We start from the raw sequence: 26,535 nt of genomic DNA on the forward strand, positions 1-26,535 counted from the left end.
TGATGAGAAAATTAAAGGCTACTTAGAAGAGATGACTGGTCCCACATCACACATAGTCAGTTAAAAAACCAGGTTTTCACTTTCCTAGTTTTATTCTCTTTCTGTCATAACTGGAAGCCCCTTTTAGGAAAATAATACCGCCACAACCTAGATATTTACTTGATTTTTATTTACACAATATATGTTCAAAGTGAAAATTTAAATAATAAAAAAATAAGCAAAATCCACCCTCCCCATACCTTTTCTCCACCCCACCTCCAGACATGTAACCACTGTTGACACCTGCTTATGCACCTTCCAGAAATTTTCCGTCCATGCACAAGTTTACACAATTGGTTTTTACACAAATCATATGATACACATCCCGTTTGCTTCTTAAACTTAACAATACATCCCAAACATCTTTAGTATCAGTGTATGTGAATCTACATTCATGTTTAGTGGCTATATGATATTCCATTATGAATACTGCTATTTATGTAATTAGCTAGCCATTATACACATTTAAACATTTCATATATTTTAATGTTAAAAATGATGAATGATGTCACCTGTATGCTCAGACTCCCTAATTTACATCACAAGTCCTGACCTCTCCTCCAGACTCTCGTACTGTCCACTTCATGTCTTCACTTTTAATATCTAATAGGTATCAAAACTAAAATGGTCAGTAAGAGAATTTCCATCTGTCCCCATCAATTTTTCGTTTCCTAATCTTCCTCTTCTTGGTTAATGACGTCTCTATCCACCCAATCACATAGACTAAAATATTAGCAGCCATTCTTGTTTTCTGTCTTTTCTTCGACCCATATCAAATTTCTCATTGGCTCCCGCTCCAAAATATATCACGAATTTAACCACTTTCCCTGATCGCATTGCTGTTACTCTTGGTGAAAATCTTATGATGCCTCACTTGGTTTACCACAGTAGCCTCCTAGCTGGTTCCCCTGCTTCCACCTTGACCCTTTTTGTCCATTCATATTCACCACAAAGTAGCTAGAGTGATCTGTGGTTGTTTTTATTATCAAACAGCAATATATATATACACACATATATACATATATATGTGTGTATATATATATATGTATATATACATCTGTGTGGATATATATGTATGTATGTATATGCTAAGAATCAAATTATGTATATTTAGGCATTTATATATTTATTATATATAGTTTAAATATTTATTATTAATGGAATTTATATATTGTATATGTACATTGTATATATATTCATATACAATATATAAATTCTATGTTAATAGTGATAAAAAAAACACCAAATACACCCATCGCCCAGGTTAGGAGAGAGAATATTATCAATAAATTATTTTGAAGCCCCCTGTATGCTCTTCCTCAGTCATGTCCCTTTTTCTTCTCCCAAAGGTAGCCATTCTCTTGAATTTTGTGTTCCTAATTTGCCTTTCTTTTTACTGTTTTTACCACCCATGTACATCTTCCTAACTAGTAGAATAACTAATGCTCAATAAGATTTCTGGTTCTCAAACTTAACCCACAAAAAAAAAAAAAAAAAGAAGATTTCTGGTTCTCCTCAACTTTTGGATACTCACAACCTTTGTATTAGGCATAATTGTCAAACTGATTTGGTCAGTGAAAATGTGAGCAGAAGTGACACATCTGAAAATGTACTTATTTCACACTCATTCCTGAAATATAGTTTCATAATGTATTTTGTTCTGGGCTTACAGTTGTGTTCTAGAAACATTCAGGATAGTTTTCCATTGTCTTCTGACTTCTAAGGTTGCTGGGGAAAAGTCACCTATAAGTCTAATTGCCACTCCTCTATGGCAATCCATCCTTTTCTCTTTGAATGCTTTAAAAAGTTCTTTTCTTTTGGCTTTCTGCAACTTTACTTTGATATGCTGAGGGTTAGGTTTCTTTTTATTTATCCTACTTGTAATTTTTTTTGGAATCCTGAGTCAAAGGATTGATATCTTTTAATAATTCTCAGTTCTCAGCATGTATCTTAAACTATTTCCTCCTCCCAGTCTCTCTCTGCCCAGTTCCAAAACTCTAATTTGATGTATGTTGGACCTTCTCTCTTTATCTTCCTCACCTCTTGACCTCTTTACGTATTATCTATCTCTTAGTCTCTCTGAGCTGAAGTTTGCATGTCTTCTAAGTAACAAATACTCCCCTCAACTTGGTCTAATCTACTCATCACTCCATCCATTGAGTTTTAAAATTCTATTATCCTTTTTATTTCTAGATGCCTTTTTATCTAACTTACTTGATAAAAGCTTTTAGCTTCTTGTTCTTCACTCATAATTGCAAGCCTCTCATACTTCTTTAAATATATTTAACATCAAATATTTTCTGTGTAATAATTCAAATACCCTGTTTCTGTGATCTGGTTTTTTCTGCTGATTCTCACTCATGAACTATTGTTTCCTTACATTCTGAGAGATTTTTGTTTATGGGGCTCAATATCCTTAAAACTTTATCTAAGTGATCCTTCAGCCCTGGGTTGAACCAGCATTCTTCTTGCAGTTGTTTCTTCCAGATGCCTTATGGGCACTAACGACCTAGGACCATTTAAATTAAATTCTTCCTTTGGGATAATATGAATTATTTTTTGCTTTCCATTTACTGTTAAAGTCAAGACAGTCACATTTCCATACTCTTTTCTCCTTCCATGATTTTGTTCTAAGAAGTTTCATTTCTCTATATTTGTTTTATTACATATCTAGCTATGTGATATTCACCCCTTTATCTATACATCACTCCATCGTGTTTTTTATGTATCTGAAAGTATATGTTGCCCCTAAGCACTTCAGCGTATTATGAATCATTAATTAAGTCAATATTTGTTTAGAGTTCTTCCTTTTTGGAGAATAAAATTTAAAGGAAATGAAATGCACAAATTTAAATTTTGCTGTTTATAAGTTTTAATCCTATCAAGATATAGAACATTAACGCAGCACCAGAAAATTTTCTCATGCCCTTTTTCAGCTCTATCTCCAACCCTAGCGGTATCAGTTGTTCAGATGTTTCCCTCCTCAGGTAAGTTTAGCTTGTTCTAGAATTTCATATAAATAGGACCAACTGTGCTCCTTTGTGTGAGGCTTCTTTCACGTAACATAATGTTTTCGAGATTTATTGGTGGTGTTAAATGTACCATTAGTTTGTTCCTTTTATTGTTAGCTAGTATTCTATTGTATACATATACCACAATTTGTTTATCCATTCTTGGGTCGATGAACACTTGTACTGTTTCCAGTTTGGGGCTGTTGTAAACAAAGCTTCTATGAACATTTCCATACAAGTCAATTTTTGGACATATGTTTTCATTTCTCTTGGGTAAAGACCTCAGGGGTAGAAATTGCTGGGTTCTAGGATAGGATTATGCTTAGTTTTATAAGAAACAGCCAGACCATCTTCCAAAGTTGTTACACTACAATTTTATGCTCCCAGCAACACTGTAAGAGAGTGCTTGCTTTCCCTTTGTGCACTGTGATTTGATTTGTTCGTGCTCTTAAGACTCATCCTTTTGGGAGCTGAACTTTACGTAGCGGCTCCCTATAACACTCCAGCTTGAGTAGACGCTAGACTTCATCCCCTCCTGCGTGCTCTCAGTGTTGATCAAAACAGAGATTAAAGTTCACCAAAACGGAGCCAACACCCTTAGGATAAAAGCCAATTTCAGGGATGTATCAACTAGGATTCCTGCTTTTATTTCATTTTGGCATCTGCGAGTTCCTTACTTATCTGCAGAATCTTTAAAGCATTAAACATATAAAATTATCCAGAATTTTTAGTTGTTTTTAATGGGAGAGATTCATTTCACACTTTGATCGGATTAGATATCATTTCGGAAATCTAGTCTGCCACGCTATCATAATTGGAAAGCTTCAGAATATACTTTTAAAAATGTAAATCAGATCACATCACACCTCTGATTAAAATTTTCCAATGGTTTCATACGGCACTTGGAACAAAACTTCAACTTCCTATTTTGATCTTCAAGGCCCTGCATTATGTGACCTGTGCTTTCTTCCATGATTTCATCTTAAAACATCCTGCTGCATTGGGCCTTCCTTCTTGTCCTCAAACACACCCAACTTTTCTCCATCTGAGGATACTGCTGACTCCTCCACCTGGCTGCCTCTTTTTTTGTCTTTAATGTCTCAGAGAGACATTTCAGACTTTACTATCCGAAGGAGCCCCCTTCACTACCGATCTTTATCCCAGCATTCGTATTATTTTCTCATAGCTCTTATCACCATAAGAAATCGTGTTATTATTTACTTATTTATTTACTCATTGCCCATCTTACCCTGTCAGAGAATGTAAATTCCATGAGAGCAGAAACTGTGTCTCTTTTGTTTACTGCTGTTTTCCAATGCCCAAAACTAAAAGAGTACTTAGAACCTAGAAACACTCAATGAGGAATTGTTAAATGAATGAACAAATGCGTTCTGCAGGGACGAACCTTGAGCTGTTTACTGTAAATGTAGCCATGCCAGAATATGTAAATATTAAAAATTTTAAAAATTGAAGTATAGTCAGTTTACAATGTGTCCATTTCTGGTGTACAGCATAAAGTTTCAGTCATACATGTACATACATATATTCATTTTCATATTCTTTTTCATTATAGGTTACTACAAGATATTGAAATTTACCATAAAAAAACTGATTTCCTTTTATTTCTCCTTTTGTGTTATTTGGATTCTTAAGAAATTTACTCAATGTGCATATTATCTAGGCAGGGGGATTACTATTTTATTGTATAAAGGAGGTGCTGGTTTTCAAAGGGTTGAGAACCATTGTGTTAAGTGCTTAAGATTCTCTACAGTCTAAGCACCAGACCCATATTTGTCCAGTGTTCTCATAAATATTTCGCCCTCAGACATTGCATCGCATTCTAAATGTGTCCAAAGCAAATCTCATCATCTGGCTCCACAAAACTTCCTCCCTCTGCTTGGTTCCCAAGTATTATGCTCTTGCTCACCACGGCCCCAGCTCCACCATCATTTAATCAGTCATCAAGTATTGTTCTTCTACATCCTTGACATCACTTACGACTATATTCCTTTCCATCCTCTGTACCATGCCTTAGTTAAAATGCTCATCATCTTACCCCCGGAACCTTGAAACATTCTCCTTTTGAGTCTTCTCACCACCTTTCAATCACTCTTATTCATAGACTGTATAAATATCAATCATATTATGGATATTGAATAACAAAGAGGTTACTGTGCATGACATTGACCTTACTACAAAATTCCTACTTAACACAGTGATCTTTCTAAAGTTTCAAATCTGATCATATCCCTGGCGCCACATTGCCTACCAAAGAAATCCACCCCCCCACCCCCGCATCATGGCTAAACCGTTCTGTGCAGACAGACTCCATCTCAGTTCTTTAGCCTCTTCCCCATCTCCATCCATGCCCCTATTCTCCAGCTGCAGGTCTCAAAACATGTTCTTATGTGTCTGAGTGGATTTGGACCTATTTCCTCAGCCGGAGTCATTCCTGCCCCATCTTCTTTGGCGTGCTGTTGAAATCTATAATCATCCTCCAAAACTTAGCTCAGCCATCACTTGCACTGTGGAGCTTTTCCTCATCTCACCGGCCTGGATTGCCTGGGTCTGAAAAGGCCTGAAATCTTCTCCCACATGCACCGTGGTTCCTCATGTACATCCCCCAACTATAACGCCAGCACCTCATAAAGTCACAACCAGCCGCCTGTTCATAAGAGACCAGAGACATAAGAGATAGGTAACAAGCATCCCCTGAGCAGACTAATGAATCTTGCACTTGTGTGGTATATTTCTTCTAAGGTGTCTCATTTCTAACCTCTGGTTTATGAGCTTGAATTCATATTTCCCCATATTAACTCCCCATGGTATTTGAGGCTTCTTTTATAGGTCCATAGAGTGGGATTTAATTAAACTATACTTACTCAATGTAATGACTGCATATCTGCCACGGGCAAAGCAATCTGGGCTTGAAAATAAACAAACACACACAATACAGAATCTGCAGTGTTGTGTCGCTCACAATATTGTGAGGATGGGATGGTATCATAGGATTTTACTGGAAGAGACTTTTGAACTTTAATCCAGTGCATCATTTTCAGGAGAGGAAACTGAAGGAGGAGGAGCCTCGAAGGCAGGTTGTAGTCGCACTAGACTAGAACCACAATTTCCTAGTAGGAAGAGCACGGCACACACACAAACACGGGGCACAGGAGAACAGTGTCTGTGCAGGGAACGTTCATGTTTAGCCAGTAAGTGACACTTATTTAAAAAGTTGGGAACACTAGTAAAATGATGAGACCATTGTAAAGCCTTGGACAAGAAATTTGGACTCTGTGCCTCAGTCTCCTCATTTATAAAACAGGGATAATAATGGCTATCTTCCAGAGTGTTGTGGGAACTATAAATGATGCCTGTGAAACACTCTCCCTGGCTATGGCTACTTTGGCTGCGAGCAACCTAGAACCCAATCTATAGCATCTCAAACAAATAAGCGTTGGTTTTTTTTTTTTATATTAAAAGCCTGATGGTAGGTAGCTGCTGGCCTGAATCCATTGGCTTGCATGCATCCCTGACTGTTTCTTGGTCTTTTCTCTATGTTTGTAGCCTCCTGGTGGCCACATAACTGTTAAAGGTCCTGATGTCACGACTGTATTTAAGACAGGAGTGAGGGGGAAAGGAGAAAGGCTCTGCCAGGACATCCATCCCTTGTTATAGGGAAGCACATTCACCTAGAAGTGCCCAGCAGATCTCTGCCTGTCTCATGTGCTGTCATGTCACCATCCCTAGTTATAGACAAAAAGCTACAAAAGCAACTGTTCGGCTTCTAAACCTCTGTACCAGGAACGTCAGGAGAAAGGGAGGGGGAGGAGCTTTGCAGTAGAACAGTAGAGCTTTCCAGTGAACAGAAACTTCCACAGGGGCCTACCGTAGAAGAGGCTTCGTAATGGGCAGTTACTGACATTTTAAAAAAGTCTTGGAGGTTTGCTCTAAATCTATGCAGTCGTCCTGATCTCTGTGCCCTTCAGCAACGAACTTCCCCTTACAAAGAGTAAACAATGACGTATTGGCTGGTTTTGGTGTGTGGTCTCTGCCTCCACTGCATCACATCTTGTATATTTCTTGAGATTGTCCTGGGATTATGGTAATTTAGTGACGTGGGTCATGAACTCCATGATTTTGGCATTAGGCTTCAAGGTAAAGATCCAATATTAAGCTGGTCTTTATATCTATTTTTTAACACTTTGGATTCAGAGGTAAAGGAGACGTGATGAAACCCCAAAACACACTGAAGATTGTGAAATAACGAAAATGTAAGTGGAAGCATGAAGGATCAGTGCGTTCTTTATCATCCTTAACAGCTTAAATCAAATGACTGACTATTCTCAGAGTCAAAAATAATTCAGGATTTAATTGGCAAGGGTATTTTAAGGTTCTGTCTTTTTCTATTTTTCTCCTGCTTTGGTGGAGCTATGAATTATGTTGCAGGCACCGAGCATCTTGAAATAGTAGTTACTAAGACAACGTCTTGGATTAAGAATTAATTGGACTTTAAAAAATTCTCCTGTATGCACAAACACATCAGCGCTGTGCTTCTCACTTTGTCTTGGCACACGTCTTCCTAAGAGGAGACCATAGGTTTTAGATTCTGAGGGTTAACGTTTTCACACCTCCATAAGTAAGTAGAATCCTTTTAACATGATAGAGGATCTTCTTCCCAAGGGAACACTGCTCACTACACATAAGAGTCATATTATATGCTTAGTAGGTCTCCAGGCTGGCTTCCACCAAATTATAGTAAATAGCTACCATTTTTTAAAAGTTGATTCCAGGGTTCCCATGATTATTTGTCAATGCTGCCTAGACTTGTTTACTATTTGCTTTTCTTAATTACTTTGCATCTATACTTCTCTTGAGTTCTCTGAACATCTTCACCATCATCATTTTAAACTTTCTTAGATAAGTTGCCTATTTCCTCATCACTTATTTCTTCTTCTGGGATTTTTCCTTGTATCTTGTCCTGGAGGATATTCCTCTGCCACCTGATTTTGTCTGTCTTTCACTTTGTGTTTTCAGATGGGCTAGTTATGATTCTCCACCTCGGAGAAGTGGCCTCTGTGGGAGGTGTCCTGTGAGTCCCAACAGTACATTCCTCTCTTGTCACCCAAGGGGCAGGGTCGAGCTGGTCCCGGTGTAGAGTCTGGCCTGTGTTTGTGGATTCCTTCCACACGCTTGGGGCTATTGTTTTCTTATGTCTGGTATCTGCCCCCTCTGCTTTTCTTAATTTCTTATTGTGAGCACATGAATTTCCTCTCAAGCGGTAAATTAGGCGTCTTGAATTTGCGCTATGTAAGAACCGGCAGGTGCTACTGATGATATGGACTCAGGATTCCAGCAGAATGTTTCCGTTCCCTATGAAGTAAGAAGCCTCCCTGCAGACACAGAAGGTAAGGGGCGGAAGGCAGTGTAAAGAACCCACAACTCAACCTACTTGTGTTATTCATAGAGAATCAAAGCACAGATGAGCTAAGTCATTTGCCCAGGACCGTAAGCTAGTGGCAGAGGTAAAGTGAAGTCCCAGGTCTTCATAAGCTTGAAACTCCTTCGCATCATTTTATGCAGATAATATGCCAATGTTTCCTCTCCCCATCAGCTTCATTCTCTACCTCTGGGCGGAGTGTCTGGCACTGTACTGAGTGCTAGGGATACAAAAGGGACCATTGAGATATGACCTTGCCCTTAAAGGGCTCATAATATTTAGAGTCTTTGAGAGGAATGAGAAAAATAGGAAAGCCCTGATTTAAGTAGCGTCATCTCTGCCCATGTGAGAGAGAGAACAGAACAATGGTGGTGATTTACATTAAATGAACCCTCTTCTCTTACTGATTCTGTCTTCTCTAAACAGTCTTTCTCCAAAAGTCATATAATGGCTTTGTGTCCAGCAAAATGAGAAAAGAACTCTTGGCCCAGCTGTTTACCTCTTTGGGCATCTCAATGTCTTTATCTATAAATAAGGGTGATGACAGTGCTGTGACAGTAGTAACGCAGAACCTCTAATGCGAACGTTAAGGAGAAAACTTACTATACACCAGGTGGCCTTCAGAGGATCTGATTTCCCTCTTATATTTATCCAGCCCAGTTTTTCCTCCCTCCAACAATTTGCCTTTCAAGGCTACAAGAAAGCTTTCCTCAATACCCTTCCTTTTATGCTTCTTGGATCTGGTGACTCCCAAAGTTGTTCGCAATGCAAAACCCTTAGAAATTTGCGAGAGTGGCATGTGGGTTAGGGGTAGGGGTGGTGACAGTAGGATTGAGGAGAGGGGAAGAAAGTTGTAGCAGAAGCCACTGCAGGCTCCTCAGCCACAGTTGAAGTGTGACTGCCAGCTCTTCAGGCCAGGCCCACTCTAGAGCAGACGATTGAATAAAGAGCCTTCAGCCCCAGTGTTCAGGATTTCCACTCCATCCCCACTTCTCACCCCCTGCCATGGGCGTACCAATGGGGGATAGTGTAGCATGATTTAGGCCAACGTCATTCTCTCCACTGGGAGAGCTGGAATCTTCCTAGGTTGCTTTTTTTTAAAAATTATTATAAAATAATGATGGTTTTCTTCATAGTAAAAAGAATCCATGTCATTTTTTTAAAATCAGAAGAAGAAAAATGTTGAAATATAAACACTTAATACTTTGAAACGTCACCAATTTTAAACAGAAGCATGGCAGGGAATTGTTGAAAAAAAGGTTTGATGGATGAGTATCAATATTTCACCGCTGTTTTAGGAAAAATGCTTTTCTTGGCTTAAGCTTTAAAGTGTCACAATAATAATAAATATATTCAGAGAATTCATTTGCATCATTTCAGTATCTTGATTGGTATGTGTATTATTATGTATATTTAGTATACTATGCATATTTTGTGCCCATAAATTTGGGAAACATAAGTGAATATACATTATGTCAAGGACATCCTTGATCTGGAATAGTAATAAATTAATATCTAGTACTCTATGCTTTCTGGACATTGTGGAATACAAAAATAAATGCCCTCAAAGAGCTCAGAGTCTGGTTGGGGAAAGAACCATTTCATTGCTGCCAGAAACTGACCTCATTGTTTTGCTAGCAGCTACTGACTGTGGTCCAAGATTCTAAAAAAAGACATCCCAACTCACAAATCAACTCCAAATTATGGGAGAAATACAGTTTCACACTTACCTCCAGGTCTGTTGTCTTCTTGTTCTATCTCTGGTTGCTACCCCATCTACCGCCTACTCAAGGAGAGGTGTAGCGTTGCCGAGACTTTGTCTTACTCACACATTAAAATGTAGGATTGAGGGCATCACCCACATGGGTCAAGCCATTTGGGCTGTACAATTTTTAGACTATTCATAGAAATGCTTGCCCTGAATTACCTAAATATCTGCTTTTGATTCTTTCATTAATTTTATGAGGGTACTCATAGGATAAGACTGAGTCATACTCAAAAGAATGTTTGTTTATCTACTGATCGGGTACACCAGAAAAGGGAGCCATATTTATCCAAATCTGAGTTGCTTGGCAACTGCATCAGCTTTCCATTCTAGTTAACCGGCTGTGGATGGAGCTGTCGGAGTCCAACGACGGAGCTAACACTCACATATTCACAGGAGGCCTAGCGCTCAGGCCAGGCTGAGCTATGATCTCAATAGAATCAATGCTCCTGGCATTTATAAGATAATAAGCTTCCAGATTTGAAAGGGGCCCCAAATGCTGTTTAATCTAAGTACCATCCTGTCTGTAACTTCACTGCTGAGCTCTGGACCAACCGCTGCAAGAACATCTGCCAAATTCAGTGAACTATTAAACTCAAAACTTTTTTCAACAATGCATTAGCATGCTTGAGGTTAAACAGATGGTGAGATTTCCAAATAATAACAGTGTTTATGTTTCAACATTTTTTGCTCTCTGATGTTTTTTAGAAGGACGCACATTCTACAATGAAGAAAACCATTATTGTTTATCCCATCTTTGGACAGTTTTTAACCCATAAAAATTCTTCCTTAGACTGAGACAAAAATCTCTGTATTAATTCTCTCTGTTAAAGATAGTTTACCTGTTGGTGCTTTAGAGATCAAATCTAATTTCTTTCCCATGTGACAGCCTAGCAACATTTTATCCTCATCTACATTTTTCCTCCAGGCTAAATTTTCCTTTTCTTTAATTAAACCTCATACACATAATACCATATCCCTTCATGATCTGGATCACTCATCTCTAAACTTAAGCTAGTTTTCATATATTTTTTTAATTGAAGTATAGTCAGTTTACAGTGTTGTTTCCATTTTTTTCATGTACAGCATAATGTTTCAGTCAGACATATACATATATATTCCTTTCCATTTTCTTTTTCATTGTAGGTTACTACAAGATATTGAATATAGTTGCCTGTGCTATATAATATAAACTTGTTGTTTATCTATTTTATATATAATAGTTAATATCTGCCAATCTTGAACTCCCATTTTATCCCTTCCCGCCCTCTTTCCCCATCATCTAACACCACTCAGAATGGCCATCATTAAAAAGTCCACAAATAATAAATGCTGGAGAGGGTGTGGAGAAAAGGGAACCCTCCTATACTGCTGGTGGTAATGTGATTTGTTGCAGTCATTATGGAAAACAGTATGGAGATTCTTAAAAAACTAAAAATAGACTTACCACATGATCCAGCAATCCTACTCCTAGGCATATATCTGGAGAAAACTCTAATTCGAAAAGATACATGCACCTCAGTGTTCATAGCAGCACTATTTACAATAGCCAAGACATGGAAACAGCCTAAATGTCCAATGACAGATGACTGGATAAAGAAATTGTGGTATATATAAACAAAGTCTCCTCTGTTATGTTCATATGTTTTAAGGTTTTTTGGATCCAAATGCAAGGCCTTAAATATACCTGGCTAAATCTCATCTCATTTAATTCTCTCCCTCAAGTTAATCAGTCAAAATCTCCTGAGTCTTCCCTCCAATATATCCCTTCTTTCAGTTTGGTGTGTCATACAAATATATGATGAACCGCACTGTTTATACTCTTACCCAAGTAGATGACAAAAATGCTTCATGGATTTACTCATGGTAAATCCTGAAACCCATCACCAGACTGACAGTGATCCATTAATCTACTTTTGATTATAGTTGTTGAAGCAGTTGCTAATCCTCGCCTCTAGCCCATAATCCTCTCTTTATGAAGAACATACCATGAAAAATCTTGTCAAATGCTTTCCAGGAACCAGGAGGTGAGAACTAAGATATACTGGCCACCTCCTGCCTTCAAGTAGTTTCTATTACCTCATTTAACACATTTGTTTATTTAACAAGTATTTATTGAGCATCTATTACATGCCAGGTATTGTTCTAGACTCTGGGGATATACAGCAAAACAAGGTTTTTTGTATTATCGTAAATACAAGTATTATCCTTGTTTTGCAGAGTAGGAAAGTGAGGCCCAGAGGTGTGAACTAATTCCCAAAGTGAACATATGACAGCATCAGAGCCAGGATGCAGTCCTATTTTGACCGTGTAAATGTCTCTTTCACTGCTGGAGGCTATCTCTGAAATCCACACGCTCTGTAGCTACCTAGCTCTCAACACTTCAATTTCTTCACTTTTTTCTTTTTTTGCATTCTGTGCATAATGGTTTCCTTTATATGAAAACTCCTGTCTATAGAGTCTATACCTTAACCCTAAGGAGTGACTAATGGTGGGAATCATAGGCATCACAGTAAATTGATAGGGAAAATGTTTGGGACAATCAGGCTATTCGTTTATAAGGAATGACTAGCTTTCTGTGTTTTTCTTGCAGTGACTCATTTTCTGGTTCTATTATCCTCTTAACATAGATCCACCTCTTGTAAAAATTAAGGAAAGTGCCTGGTGGAAGAGGGCAGATAGGCAGGCTGAAGCACACCTAATCTTATACTTGTAAGTAATAAAATGTGGTTCAGTTACGGTGAGTTATTGACTACATCATAGCCCCAAGTCATGTCTTGGAAAACACAGTGAGGGTTGAGGATGTTCAGTGCTAGTTCTCAGTTCCCAAAGAAAACACTAATGTTGCGTTTAATGCAAAAGATACCAGCAAAGTAGTTCAGAATCTCTTATATTTGCCTTCATTCATTTAGATAGCAAATTTAAGTCCATGGCCTTAATCTTTCACAAATATCCTTTTTTCTCCTAATAAAATTATAGTGAACTAGACTTTTATTGAAAAAGTAGTAACTGAAACTGGATTAATTTTTTTAGAACTTTTTTTTTAGAACAAAACATTTTTTGTAGAACAAAAGGGTATATAATAAAAAAAAGAAACCTCTCAAATTCCTAAGTCTCTGTGCCACTCAGAAACAATCGTTGATTATAGTTACCTCTGTGTTCTTCCAGACCTCATCGTGTGTGTGTGTGTGTGTGTGTGTGTGTGTCTTTTTTTATTGGTGCTCTTCCCGTAAAAGACAGGGGAACTTGCCACGTTTCTTTAATACTTACATTGTATACTCCTGTATAACTGTACTGTATCTGATTTAACCAGCCATCCTATGGATGGACATTTAACTTGTTTCTAGCCTTCACAATTAAGAGCAATTATCCTAACATAATTAATTAATTCAAAATATATAACATGTACCAAATGCCAAGCTGTGTTCTAAGCACTTTACAAAAGTGAGCTCATTTCATTTCTAAAATGACCCATTGAAGCAGGCATTGATACCATTATCCCTGCTTTACAGATGAGGAAACTGAGAATAGAGCAATGAAGTGACTTGTCCTAGGTCACAAGGCTGTAAGAGCCAAAGCTGGAATTCAAATCCAGACCGTTCTGGATCAAGAATCTGTCCTAACCTTTGATGGGCTTTAATTCCCTATCACTGCTGCAGCTCAATTGTCTATTCATGAAGTAGATCGGTTGCTAGGCATAAGGAATGAAAGATGTTTTTAGTAGCCAGAATTAGCATGTGAGGAAAAAAACTGAGAAGAGAAAAAAACAGATGACAAAACGCATTGAGAGCTGCTTCCATTCTACTCTACCATGCTCATTCCCAGCAAGCTCTGCAAAGCTTTTTGAAAGGCAGACAGACCAAACCCTTCTAAGTGATAAATTCCCCTGCAAGTATCAGTCACTTCAACCAGACACATTGAAGGAGTGGAGGTGACAGACAAACATCATTAGCTTTTAAATCCTGCAGAAAAATAGTATGGACCTATTTAATGCAATTTTGTACAAATCTTCATTGGGGTGCACAATTTTAAGTTAAGGGTAAACAATCTGATCTAGGCTTATTTTTAAAAGAAGACTTTGTCTCAGGAAATCTTTTTATCAGAGCAACAATTATAGCTTCTCACCAGAAGAGAAGCAATTTTGTTGTTCTGAAAAGCTCAAAAGCCAAAAGGCACTCAATTCTTTTTCCCTGATGCAATGCAATTGGTTTTCTGGTGCCAATTTTTGGACTTCTTAAAGATGCCTTTGCATGCTGCCGGTAGTAATACTATTTGAGTCTCAAAAGTTAATGCTTTGTACTTTGTCAGCACTTTGGGTTTTAAACTTGACAAACTCCATCCTCCTGTTCTCAAGTGGTAAATACAAAAAATAACTGCCAGTTTCCTTCAGTACATACGGTGCTAATTAGTTCACTGCTCTAATTTTACTTCTGGCCTTTGGTACAGCTGAGGCTTTGCCGGTATATTAGTAATGACATAAATGTTTGCACATCTTTTAAAGTCTGAGAGTGTGAACCACCTTGAGAGAAATAGCTTTGATCGGAACACGAGAGCTACATCTGAACCATTTCTTTACTGTTGTTATTGGTGGTTGAAATGCAATTTGAACTTCAGGATGAAAAAATTATAGAGAATGAGTGAAGAGAGAGAGTTCATGCAAAGTATATGCAACTCTTGGCAGTCAAAAGAGAAAAATTCAGAAAAGTAATGGCTTATCGGAGAGATACGAATTAATTTGGTGATCTGATAAAAGAAATTAGATAACATTTTCCAAGATTCAGAAGAATTTACAAATAAATTTCTGAAATATTGAAAATCTTTGAAATGCTTCTCTAGTTTCCTTTGATAGCCCCAGAGGCCAGACCCACCAAAGATTAAGTCTGTCACTTCCCCCTCTTCCAGCTCCCAGTACTGGTGCTCCCCTGTCTCTGTTATCTCCCCTCCCCTCTAGCATGATCTCATTCCTTCTAGAAGGACTGTGAGCTCTCAATAGCCATTTTAATCTTCTGCTTCTGTTACCTACCCTCCCGAGTCAGTCCCCAGTAAGAGTCCTTCTGCCTGGTGTCTTTGGAGCCAATAGAACAAGATCGAGTTGGGTGGGAATGGACAGACGGGGAGTTCGAAATTTGTAGATACTGACAGGTCTATATAGAATAGATAAACAAGATTATACTGTATAGCACAGGGAAATATATACAAGATCTTGTGGTAGCTCACGGTGAAAAAGAATGTGACAATGAATATATGTATGTTCATGTATAACTGAAAAATTGTGCTCTTCACTGGAAATGGACATGACATTGAACACTGACTATAACTCAATAAAATAAAATAAAATAAAATAAAATAAAAAAGAATAATGGCAAAAAATAAAAATAAAAATAAAAATAAAAATAAAAATAAAACCAAATTAAAAAAAAGGCAAACTAATTATTCTTCGCGGGCAGTGGAGAGGCGGGCGCGCCCGCTCTAGGGCGCATGCTCTCCTGGACAGGCGGTGGGCGGGGCTGCTGTAGAGGGATCCGTGCCCGGATGAGGGGGAGGGGGCCTGCTGCCCACGGTCCAGATCCCAGCGCGCGCGCCCGCCTCTGCGCACCGCCCGCCATCTTGAATCCAGCCGCTGTGTGGAGCACTTTTACATACAACGTGCGGGACGGAAGTGTCGCCCGGCCACTTTGCACCAGGAACTCTGAAGTGCTGGGTGCGAGGCCTCTGCACGCGGTACCCTGTGAGCAAGCGCAGCTAGACTGAGCACAAAGGAAAAGAGAAAAGGTTAGACTTTATTTTATTATCCAGATTTTATTTTTATTTCTGGAGAATTGTTCATGGGCTTTGCGGGTGACACTTCTGCAAGTAAAAGATGAATTTTTACCATCCAAAAAATAGATGCAAACTACTGTTCTGTTTGGAATGAAATCAAATCTGACTAGGCTACATCTGCATCAGAAATACTGAGAACTTTAGACAACCGTGGGGATAGTTGTTTTGATTTTATATCCTCTATGTGGGGGAAAAAACTGAAAGCTTTTGAAATGTGCGGAAAGATTACTGGGTGTTTTCAACGGAAAACTATGTTCAGCTTAGAGCACACTCTTCTGGATTATCTGGTTCTACAGGGCTCGTGTCTTTTATTATCTTTGAGCTATTTTAGAACTCTATAATTTGTAGGTGATACATGCAATGCAAGTATTTTATGTCAATTAAACCTGCAAATAAATTGTCTGGCGAAGAGACAGTTGCTTTCTCTCCCCTACCCTGCAGACATAGCCCATTTTTGCATCTGTTTGCAAATTTATTTCATTATCTTCCTATGCCTCTCTACCTTTTTAAATTCTTCTTGAAGCCAGCTGTAGCATCTTATTGGTTCCCTTATTAATTAATGAGTTAAACTCTGATATTTGTTTCTGATGTACTATGTAAAAGGCATGCTTTTCTTTTATGAAAATTATTTTTAAGGATTTAACAAATTGCTATGTATTATGATTTAATTAACTTTTTAAATTACTCAAGCCATCACTTCATTTTGTAGAGAACCTCTAGGTTCTCTTTCCCAAGAACAGAATATGGAAATACGGTTATTTCCCCCAACTCTGCTCATCATCCTTATCTTGAAGTAAATTTTTTATAATAATTTCATAAGATTTGTTTTCCTTATAAATGTTTCATTCCTTGACTTCCTTGAGGCCTTAAGTCAGGAAAATTCATCAAAGGAAAAACATTTTGGCTATTCTGTTAGTGGAATAGGTTTCCTTTTTTCCCCCCATTCCTTGCTTTTGGATACTTATTTTAATAGATACTTTTTATATCAGTACTATCTTTATTTTTCTCTTTTTATTTTCTGATGTCTAAGCCTACAGAGCCAGTGGAATGCAGCTAATATTTATGTAGAAAGTATGTTTGTGACAGGGTCCAAATTCAAGAAATGCCCCCAAGGAGGTCTTTAAGTTATATCGGTCTTACACAATTTATTCAGAATCTCCTGGTGCATGGATTAATGCTGAGAGTATTGGATATTTTAGAAAATAGAATCCCTAGCTTCTGTGAAATCTCTTAATAAATGAGTGTCATAGTTCTTTCAGCAATAATTACTAAGGTCTTACATATTGTGATAACCACATGCACGTCTGCCCTCACCCCGAAGGTACTAAAAAGGAAACATATTTTTTTTCATTGAACTTGATTTGAGTATGAAACTTCCTTTAAAATTGCAGTCAGTATATCTTTGAAATAAGTGGTAACATTTGTGGGTGTTTCTGTAGTATTTGAGTATCGGGAGTAGACAGAACTCCACCCGTTTGTAGTGACAGAATTTTATTAACAACTTAGAAGTATTCTTATGGAACCTACAGCTAAAGGGTCATAGAAGGGAGAGAGGCAAGGAAGACTAGGAAGGTTAGTTAATCTTAATAGTGAACCATGGCACTCCTTGCATCCAGAGCAGTCTCCTACAAGGGTTGAGAAATGAGTTTATTTTTTTCTCTTACTCTTTCAAAAAGCTAGAAATAGAAATTGTTGTCAACTCTGACCCTTAAGCTTCCCAGGAAACAGTATTCATAGGAACAAATAGACCCAAAGTGCTACTTATGTGTATAGATAAGGCAATTTTGTTTTAGTTTTATATTTACTAATGCCATAGATGACACTTTCTGTATTACTCTTTACTTGACAGCAAAGTAATGCTTTGCATAAAATGTCCTCGGTCCTGCTCAGTCCTTTTCTGATCCTCCCAATAGTTCTGCTGCTCACCTGTGGGAAGTATAGGGTGGTATTTAAGAGTCAAGCCAGATCCTACCATTTATTCAATCGTTTATTCAATCCCCACCCTGGAAAATGACAAAAATGATACCTGAGAGGACTGCTTTGAAGATTGAGAAAATTGATGTGTGCAAAACATGGTACCTGGGAGGCAGTAGGCATTCAATAAACATTTACTAGCAGTGTAAAGGTCAACAATTGACTCAAAAACTGGTATAGACAAAGGCAATAACTGAGGAACAATTCACTCCAGTTAACACGACTCTTCCCTCTTTCTCACAAAACAGGAAGCAGAGGGGAGCTCTCTGCCTTGAGACAAGGTGGGACGTAGAAGGCAGAGGGGGCAAACCACCCCCAAGTCCCAACCAACAAAAGGAACTAGGAGTTCCTAGAGCATTTGTTAAAGGATCTCCTGAGGCAGTAGTTCTGCAGGGTGGCACATGTATTTCTGATGGCTCTTCAGTATCCTCCAGATGGTCTTTGAACTTCCCTGTAGATTTAAGCACAAATCATACTTTAAGAGAGCACCTCACTGCTGTAAATAAATTCAGGTCTCCCAACCCTGATAAATTATGCTCAGAAAATGGAGGCAACTAGCAGATGCATTTGTTAAATAACTGTCAATTGTCCTTTAAAAATCTTGGAGAATGAAAGACATGCCAAAAGACTAGAGAAGGGAAAAAATTATCTTCATATTTACAAACGGTCTATCCTGTGAATTACCAATTTATGTCTTTTGTAGAGATCCCAGCAAAATTCTAGGGAGCATTATTAAATAAGTAGTTTTTAAGTACTTGGAGGTTAAGGAGAAAGGGCAAAAATTTAAAAGGCCAATGATATTTTAGGGAGGAAAAGAATATATAGAGCAGTTCTTACCAAACTTTAATGACCATGTAAATCACCTGGGAATCTTGCTGGCAGATTCTGATTCAGTGGGTCTCATGGGACTTGAAAGTCTACATTTCTAACAGGCTCCCAGAAGACGCCAATTCTGCTTGTCACAGGGCCACACTTTGCATGTCTAGGCTGTAGAGTCCTATTATATACTCCTGAAAGAAATATAAATTGGAAAAAAGTGTGTAGTATTCATTAGGATATAAAAATGTGCATGTCTTTTAATATAGTAGTTCCATTTCTGGGACTCTATACCGTATGAATTCTTTCTCATTTGTTTGAAGATAAATGAAGCATTGTTTATAAAGGCAAAAATTTGGCCACAACCTTAATGTCCAACAATAGGGGAGTAGTAAATTGTGGTAAACTGAGGACTATCTTGAAGCTATTAAAGACAATGTGTACTGTCACGGAAGATCCTCAGTTACTTTATCAAATGAGATAATATGGAGCAGTATCCAGTATATATTTTTAAGGAAGAAATATAAATACATATATCAGTACATATACATGTAAATATATAAGAAAGTATCCAGAAGGATCAATATCAATTTCACAGTGGCTTCCCCTGAGTGGGACTAGACTAGGGGAGTGAAAAGGAAACTTCCACTTTTCAGTCTTTTTCCTTCTATATATTATACACTTTAACAAAGAGAACTAACTCATTTACAACTGTGTGACTTTTTTAATAGAAAAGCAATAAATGGCCAATGGAAGTCACCATGGGTTCATTAGGAATATGTTTATGAATGATGTCTTAAAACTTCCATTTTTCTCTGCTGCTACTCCTCCTACTGCACACACCTCTTACACCATATGTGTGGGTTTTCCACCCCAAGCAATTCTAACATTAAGTGCCTTGTGTTAGCACAGACCCCACAGGTTACAGGCTCAATTAAATACTTTCCCCCACTTCAAATGCCAGTTGCAAGTCCAGGCCTTCAGTACTTTTGACTTTAAATCAGGGGACCTAAGACCCTCTCCTAAGGTTTAATAATTTTCTAGAACAGCTCATAGAACTCAGGAAAGCAGTTTGCTTACTACTACTGGTTTATTACGAAGGATACAACTCAGGAGCAGGCAGATAGAAGAGATGAGTAGGGCAAGATATGGAGAAAGGCTGCGGGGCTCCCACGATCTCTCTGGGTGCATCACCTTTCCAGCCCCTTGATGAGCTCACCAACCCAGAAATTCTCTGAACCCCATGAGGTAGGATCTTTTATGGAAGCTTTATTATGTAGGAGTGATTGATTAAATCACTGGATCATAAGGATCAGCTCCATCCCTTCTCCTCTCCCTGGAGGTCAGAAGGTGTACTGAAAGTTCCAACACTAATCACCTGGTTGGTTTCCCTGGCAGCCAGCCCACATCCTCACAGGCTTTCCTTAAGTCACCTCATTAACGTAAACCCAGGTGCGGTTGACCTCCGCTTGTTATAAATCACAAAAGACACTCCATCTCCCTTTATTTCTTTGGAGCTTATTTCAGGAATTTCTAACGCTCTAGATGAAGTGGAAAAGCAACAGATGGACAATCTTTAAGACCAGTTATGGGGTTCTAAAAATGTATACTTTAATGACATGAATTAACAATTGACTTTGTGATTTTTAATGTTTAAAAACAAGATGTGATATATCAAACAAGTATTTTTATTCATTTGATCAATTCTATCAAGAATGACAGATAGTGTCTTATGATAGGCACAGGAAGTGTAAGTTCCAGGGGTTTCTGCCTCATTGAATATGGTGCATAATTCTTTATTAAGGGTACCTCCTTAAATTCCAAATCTGAAAGAGATGATGGACATTGAGTCTAGAACAGTCTCATTGAAAATGAAATAGAATTGTGTGCCTGCAGCAGGTAGAATCCTTTGGGTTCAAGCTTAATCTCACCCCAGTGAGGGTGAGTGGAGTGCCTTTGACCTCCTTCACCCTCTGTCCCAATCACAGTCACGCCACGGCACCCAGCATCACGGACGGCTGCTAATCTTTTGAGATACTGGTAGTGGTGGTGCAGCAATGGCTCCACCTTGCTTATACACTCTGACAGTAGTTTTGGGTGACATTTAGGAAACAAAATCCTTCACTCGTAGGCAATGAGGACCAGAGCTGTAGATAAATTTTCTGTCAGCAGAGGAATGTACTCTGTACTATGGCTACCGACTTTACTGACACTAATGTGAGTTTTCCTGCCAAAAGACTTTCATGTTACCCTTACAGAAAACTACTGTGCCATGAATTTATTTTTTAACCATCCTCCCATGAAAAAAATCAAAATTACTATCCCAGTATTTTTATGGCTTAATTTTTGTAGACCATAAAATTGCTACTGTCTGCAATAGTTTTGATTTTGGTGTTGGTGGGCATGCTGTTGTCAAGTTACGAGAAAAAATAAACCTTCAAAGGAAAAAAAAAAAACCAATAGACCCATTTTGGAGACTCCTATTGTGTATGGGAGAAGAAGAATTTGTTTCCTTGTGTGTAATGCTGTCATTATAAAAACTGATGGAAGTGGGTAGAAGCATGCTAGCAGTTGATTAACTGGTCTCTGTGAAGAAAAAAAAAACAACACCGACAATGCCAATTTCTATGGTGTACATGCTCCCACCATGATTGATTTCAAGCTACGAGCATTGACCCCAGTGAACTTGGGATTGAGAAGAGATAGGCTAATAGGCTCTGAGGAGTTAAGCAAACCTCTTGAACTGGAAATGGGGGAACAAATTTAGTTGGGTATTTGGAGTAAAAAAAAATGCCTATAACATTTGACACCTTTAGTGAATCTCTCATTGTGAAAGATTTTACAGAGGTATTTAAGGCTGGTTTCGGCCTGGCACATTGGAATAAAGCCGTATTTGTTTCTTTTTCCTGTCCTTTTGCCAACTATTTTGATCAGCTGTCTAAATTTGCTTTCTTACTAAAAAGAATTTTAAGAATAAGAATTGCAGTTATTCCAACATTTATCTTGAGGTCCTTCCCAACATTGTGAAGTTTAATCTTTATTTTTATATCAGAGAAGAAACTTTGATAACAATGAACTATGTGGTTGTAAGAAGAAACATAATTATCTATGTGTAGAGTGATTCATATCCCTGGTAGGGATACCCCTTCTTCCATAAAATATATGCATAGTTTGATCCCATTCAATATAATGAAATCTATTATTATTTCAGGTTGATATTCTTTGGTGGAAAAGAAGAGAGTGTCAGAAATTCTTGGCTGAATATGCTAGTATCCATTCCCAGCCCCTCTCCCTTGCTTCCCTGAAAAGGGACTGGAAAATTAAATGAACACTTACCCAGATTTCCTTGTAGCTAAACTGGAAAATTCCATGTTTAACAGGTCTGTCTAACAGGATGTAACTTGAAAACCTACTAAGCGCTTATGGGAGAAAAGGAGCAGACACAACTTTCCTCTTTCCTCTCTCTCGCTTCTTTGAGTTGAATGTAGATTTAATATCTATATCAGTGGCAGGCTAAATTATGAGGCAACTGCCATCATAATGATGGCAAACTGGCAAGGGAAAGAGATTAGATGTATCCTGACAATGTGGTCAAACGATTGAGAGGACTTGGAGTGTATATGTCTAGATGTCTTGTTATAAGAGAAAACACTTCTTTTTATAACTTCATTGAAGTGTAATTTACATGCCATGTAATTCACCTATCATAAGTATACAATTCAAAGGGTTTTAGGAAATTAGTAGAGTTGTGTAGCCATAACAATCCACTACCCTACCCCACCCAAGCTCATTTTCAATCATTCACCATTCCCAGCACTGGCCATAGGCAAACACTGATCAGCTTTCTGACTATACCTTACCTTTTCTGGACATTTCATATAAACTGCAATATGTAGTCTTTTGCATCTGGGTTCTTTCATTTACAATAATGCTTTTGAAGTTTATCCATGCTGTAGCATGTACCAGTATTTTTATTCTTTTTAAATGCCAAATAGTATTCTATTTGTTTATCCATCTGCCTATTGGTTGATAATTGGGTTGTTTTCAGATTGTGGTTTACAAATATTGTGCTGATAAGAATATGTAAGTCTTTTTGTGAACCTGTGTTTTCATTTCTGTTGGCTAGATTCCTAGGAGTACAATATGGGAGTCACATGCTAAGTTATGTCTAACTTTTAGAGATATTGGCGAACTGTTTTCCAAAGTGGCTGTGCCATTTTACATTCCTACTGGCAGTGTATGAGAGTTCCAGTCTCTCCATATCCTTACCAATACTTGATATTGTTGTCTTTTTGATCATGAACATTCTTAGTAGTTGTATAAGGTGTATATAAGGTGGTATCTTACTGTGACTTTAATTTTCATTCCTCTAATGACTAATGATGTTGAGCACTTTCTCATGTGCTTATTAGCCATCCATATGTCTTCTTTGGGAAAATGTCTACTCAAGTCTTTTGTCATTTTTTAATTGAGTTGTTTGTCATTTTATTTTTCAATTATAAGAGTTCTTTATAGATTCTAGATGCATGTACCTTATCAGATATATGATCTGCAAATATTTTTTTAAATCTGTGGCTTGTCTTTTCACTTTCTTAATCTCATTTTTTGTAGCACATGTTTTTAATTTTAATGAAGTCCAACTCATCAATTTTTAAAAATATTTTATGCTCTTAAGTGTCACGTCTGAATTCTTGCTAACCCAAGGGCATGAAAATTTACTCCTATCTGTTTTTTATAGAGGTTTAACCATTTAAATTGTTTTAGGACTCAGATACCTTTGGAGCTAATTTTGAGTGTAGTGTGAAGTAAGATTCTATGTTGGTTATATTATTTATTCCATACATTTCCTTTTTTGCATCTGGATATTCAATGGCCTGTTTATTGAAAAGACTATCCTTTCTCTATTTAATTGTCTTGGCTTCTTTGTTGAAAATCAGTTTACCATACATGTAAGGATTTATTTCTGGACTCTCAGTTCTATTCTTTTGATCTATAACAGGGATGGCAAAGTACAGTCTGTGGGCCAAATCCAGCCCACTACCTTTTTTGTTGTTGTTAATAAAGCTTTATTGAACACAGCCATCTCATGTGTTTACATCTTGTTTGAGCTACTTTTGCACTATGATGGCAGAGTGCCATTGTTTGCAACAGAAACCAAAAAGTCTCAAATATTTACTATATGACACTTTATAAAAATTATTTGCTAACCCTTGATCTATATGCTTATCCATATGTTAATACCATGTTCTTGACCACTGTATCTTTACAATAAGTCATGAAATCAGGTAGTGCAAATCCTCCAACTTTGTTTTTCTTAATCAAAATTGTTTTGGCTATACTAGGCACATTGAATCTCCATATAAATTTTAGGATCAGCTCATCAGTTTCTGAAAGGTAGCATGCTTGGATTTTGATAAGCATTGTGTTAAATCCATAGATCAAAGGATAAATGAGAAACAAATAATAGTTACTATGCACTGAAGATTTTGGAACTGAGAAAATAGGGGCCAGGGATAAGAAAGAGACTTTCCACTGTATGCTTTTTTATTATTTAGACATTTATATGCTTATTAAAAATTAAATTAAAATGTTTTAATTGAGGCCAAATGTTATAAATTGGAAATGAGTGGCAATGACATTAAGCACTGAATACTGCCAGAAGCCTTCCTTTTATTGTGTGATGAAAATTTCATTGAATGTAACCATTAATTTTTTCAGAAGCCTAACTTTCTGATTAAAAAAGGAAAAAAATCAAGAACGAACAATGATTGTGAATTAAACAGTCTAAGATCTCTGAGGGCTGACAAATGGACCCCAGACATCAAGCAAGTAGTGAGATAACCATTTCTTATCAACCCTCAGTCCCTCTCTTCTTTAAGGGCCTCCATAATTATTATGCTGAGATGTAGCTAAGTATTGTATAATGTGATTTCAGGGGTGCAGAAATTCTGTTATTACAATTTTAGGAAGTGTAGAACTCTAAAATTTGTTCTATATAGCCCAAGACACATGTGTCTGCTGAGCATTTGAAATGTGGCTAGTACAAATTGAGCTGTACTGTACATGTAAAATACATACTACATTTCAAAGATTTAGTACAAATAATAATCTCAATTTTTTTCACAAAAAATTAATTTGATTATATGTTAAAATAATATTTAGGATATATTGGATTAAATAAGTTTTCTAAAACTAAGTTTACCTTTTTTATTATTTAAAGTGTGATTACTAAAAAAATTAAAATTGCACATGTCTCTCAACTTAAATTTCTGTTGGATAGTGCTGCTCTAAAGGCACACTTCTCCTGCTCCTCCAGCTTGTAGGACTGCTGACGACACAACTTGACATACCTATGCCAGCTTTATTCCTTTTAAAGAGAAAGTTAAATTTCAAAATACCAAGAGCTAAAAAACTCCCAGAATGAGAAAATTACATATCTATCACTACAAGTGAATAGATCCATTAAAGTGTCATGTAATTACATTGTTTCACAAGTTTGAAATCATCTCCAGAAATTTCTTTAAAGTAATAAGTAGTTTCTCCAAATAGTTCATTCTAGTTTTTTTTTTAATTACCAATTCACTTTATGCCTCTCTAAAATCTTATTATGTAAAATGAGAATGATGGACTTCCATCATCTTTAGTGTACTTCTTTTATTAAATTTACTTCTGAATATTTTATTGGTTTTGATTCTATTATAAACAGAATTGTTTCCTTAATTTTGTTTTATGATTTTCCATTGCTAGAAATAAAATAGATTTTTTTGCATGTTAATACTATATCCTTCAAGCTTGCTGAACTCATTTATTAGCTCTAATCATTTTTATGTGTATATCTTAGGATTTTTTTATTTGCCTTACTGCTCTGATTATAACCTCCACTATAATATTGAAGAGAAATGACGAGAGCAGACATCTTCATCTCTTTATGATTTTAGAAAGAAAGCTTTCAGTCTTTCACCATTATGATGTTAGCTGTGGTTTCTTCTAGATGCCCTTTACCAAGTTAAGGAAGTTTCCTTCTATTCTGAGTTTGTTGTATGTTTTTTCATAAGGGGAGTTTGATTTAGTCAAATGCTTTTTATATATCTTTGGAGAGAGTTATATGCTTTTTGACCTTTGTTCTATTTATTTGGTGTATTACTTTGATTTTCTTACGTTGAACCAAGCTTGCTTTCCTGGGATAAATCACCCAAGGTTATATATGTGTTGGATACCATTTTTTTTTTTTGGCTGAGGATTTTTGTATCTATATTCACAAGGGATATTGTTCTGTAGTTTTCTTGTTTGGGGGATGTCTTTGTTTGCTGTTTGTGTTAGGGTAATACCGACTTCATAGGGTGAGTTGAGAAGTGTTCTCTCCCCACCCTGTTTTCTGAAAGAGTTTGTGAAGAATTTGTACAATTTGTATTTTGTTGATCTGTGCTTAAACTATTTGATAAAAGTAATCATTGAAGTCACCAGATATTGAACTTAATTTTCAGAGTTCTGAAGATTTTTATTCTGAAAAGTTTTCCAGTGTTCACATTGCTTTTATGGAGGAGAGGACTTTGGGAGGTCCTACTCCACCATTGCCACTGATACTCATTTAATTTTTTATTGTACTATGGAATCAGTTAACCAATGACAAGTGTTTCAATTGGAAACCCACATTTCACATATTAGCTCTAGAT

At 37.1% G+C, this 26,535-nt stretch overlaps 1 protein-coding gene across 1 annotated transcript in view; it reads left to right on the top strand.

Moving 5' to 3' along the window:
* Positions 1-15,955: 15,955 nt before the first annotated feature.
* CAP2 (cyclase associated actin cytoskeleton regulatory protein 2) overlaps positions 15,956-26,535 on the top strand; it is a 138,639-nt gene continuing 128,059 nt past the window's right edge. The window contains exon 1 of the mRNA XM_064476228.1: positions 15,956-16,024. The gene's annotated coding sequence lies outside the window, so the exon portion shown is untranslated. The remainder of the gene's footprint in view (positions 16,025-26,535) is intronic.

The sequence above is a fragment of the Camelus dromedarius genome, chromosome 19 (assembly GCF_036321535.1).
Source record: "Camelus dromedarius isolate mCamDro1 chromosome 19, mCamDro1.pat, whole genome shotgun sequence".
Lineage (NCBI taxonomy): Eukaryota > Metazoa > Chordata > Mammalia > Artiodactyla > Camelidae > Camelus > Camelus dromedarius.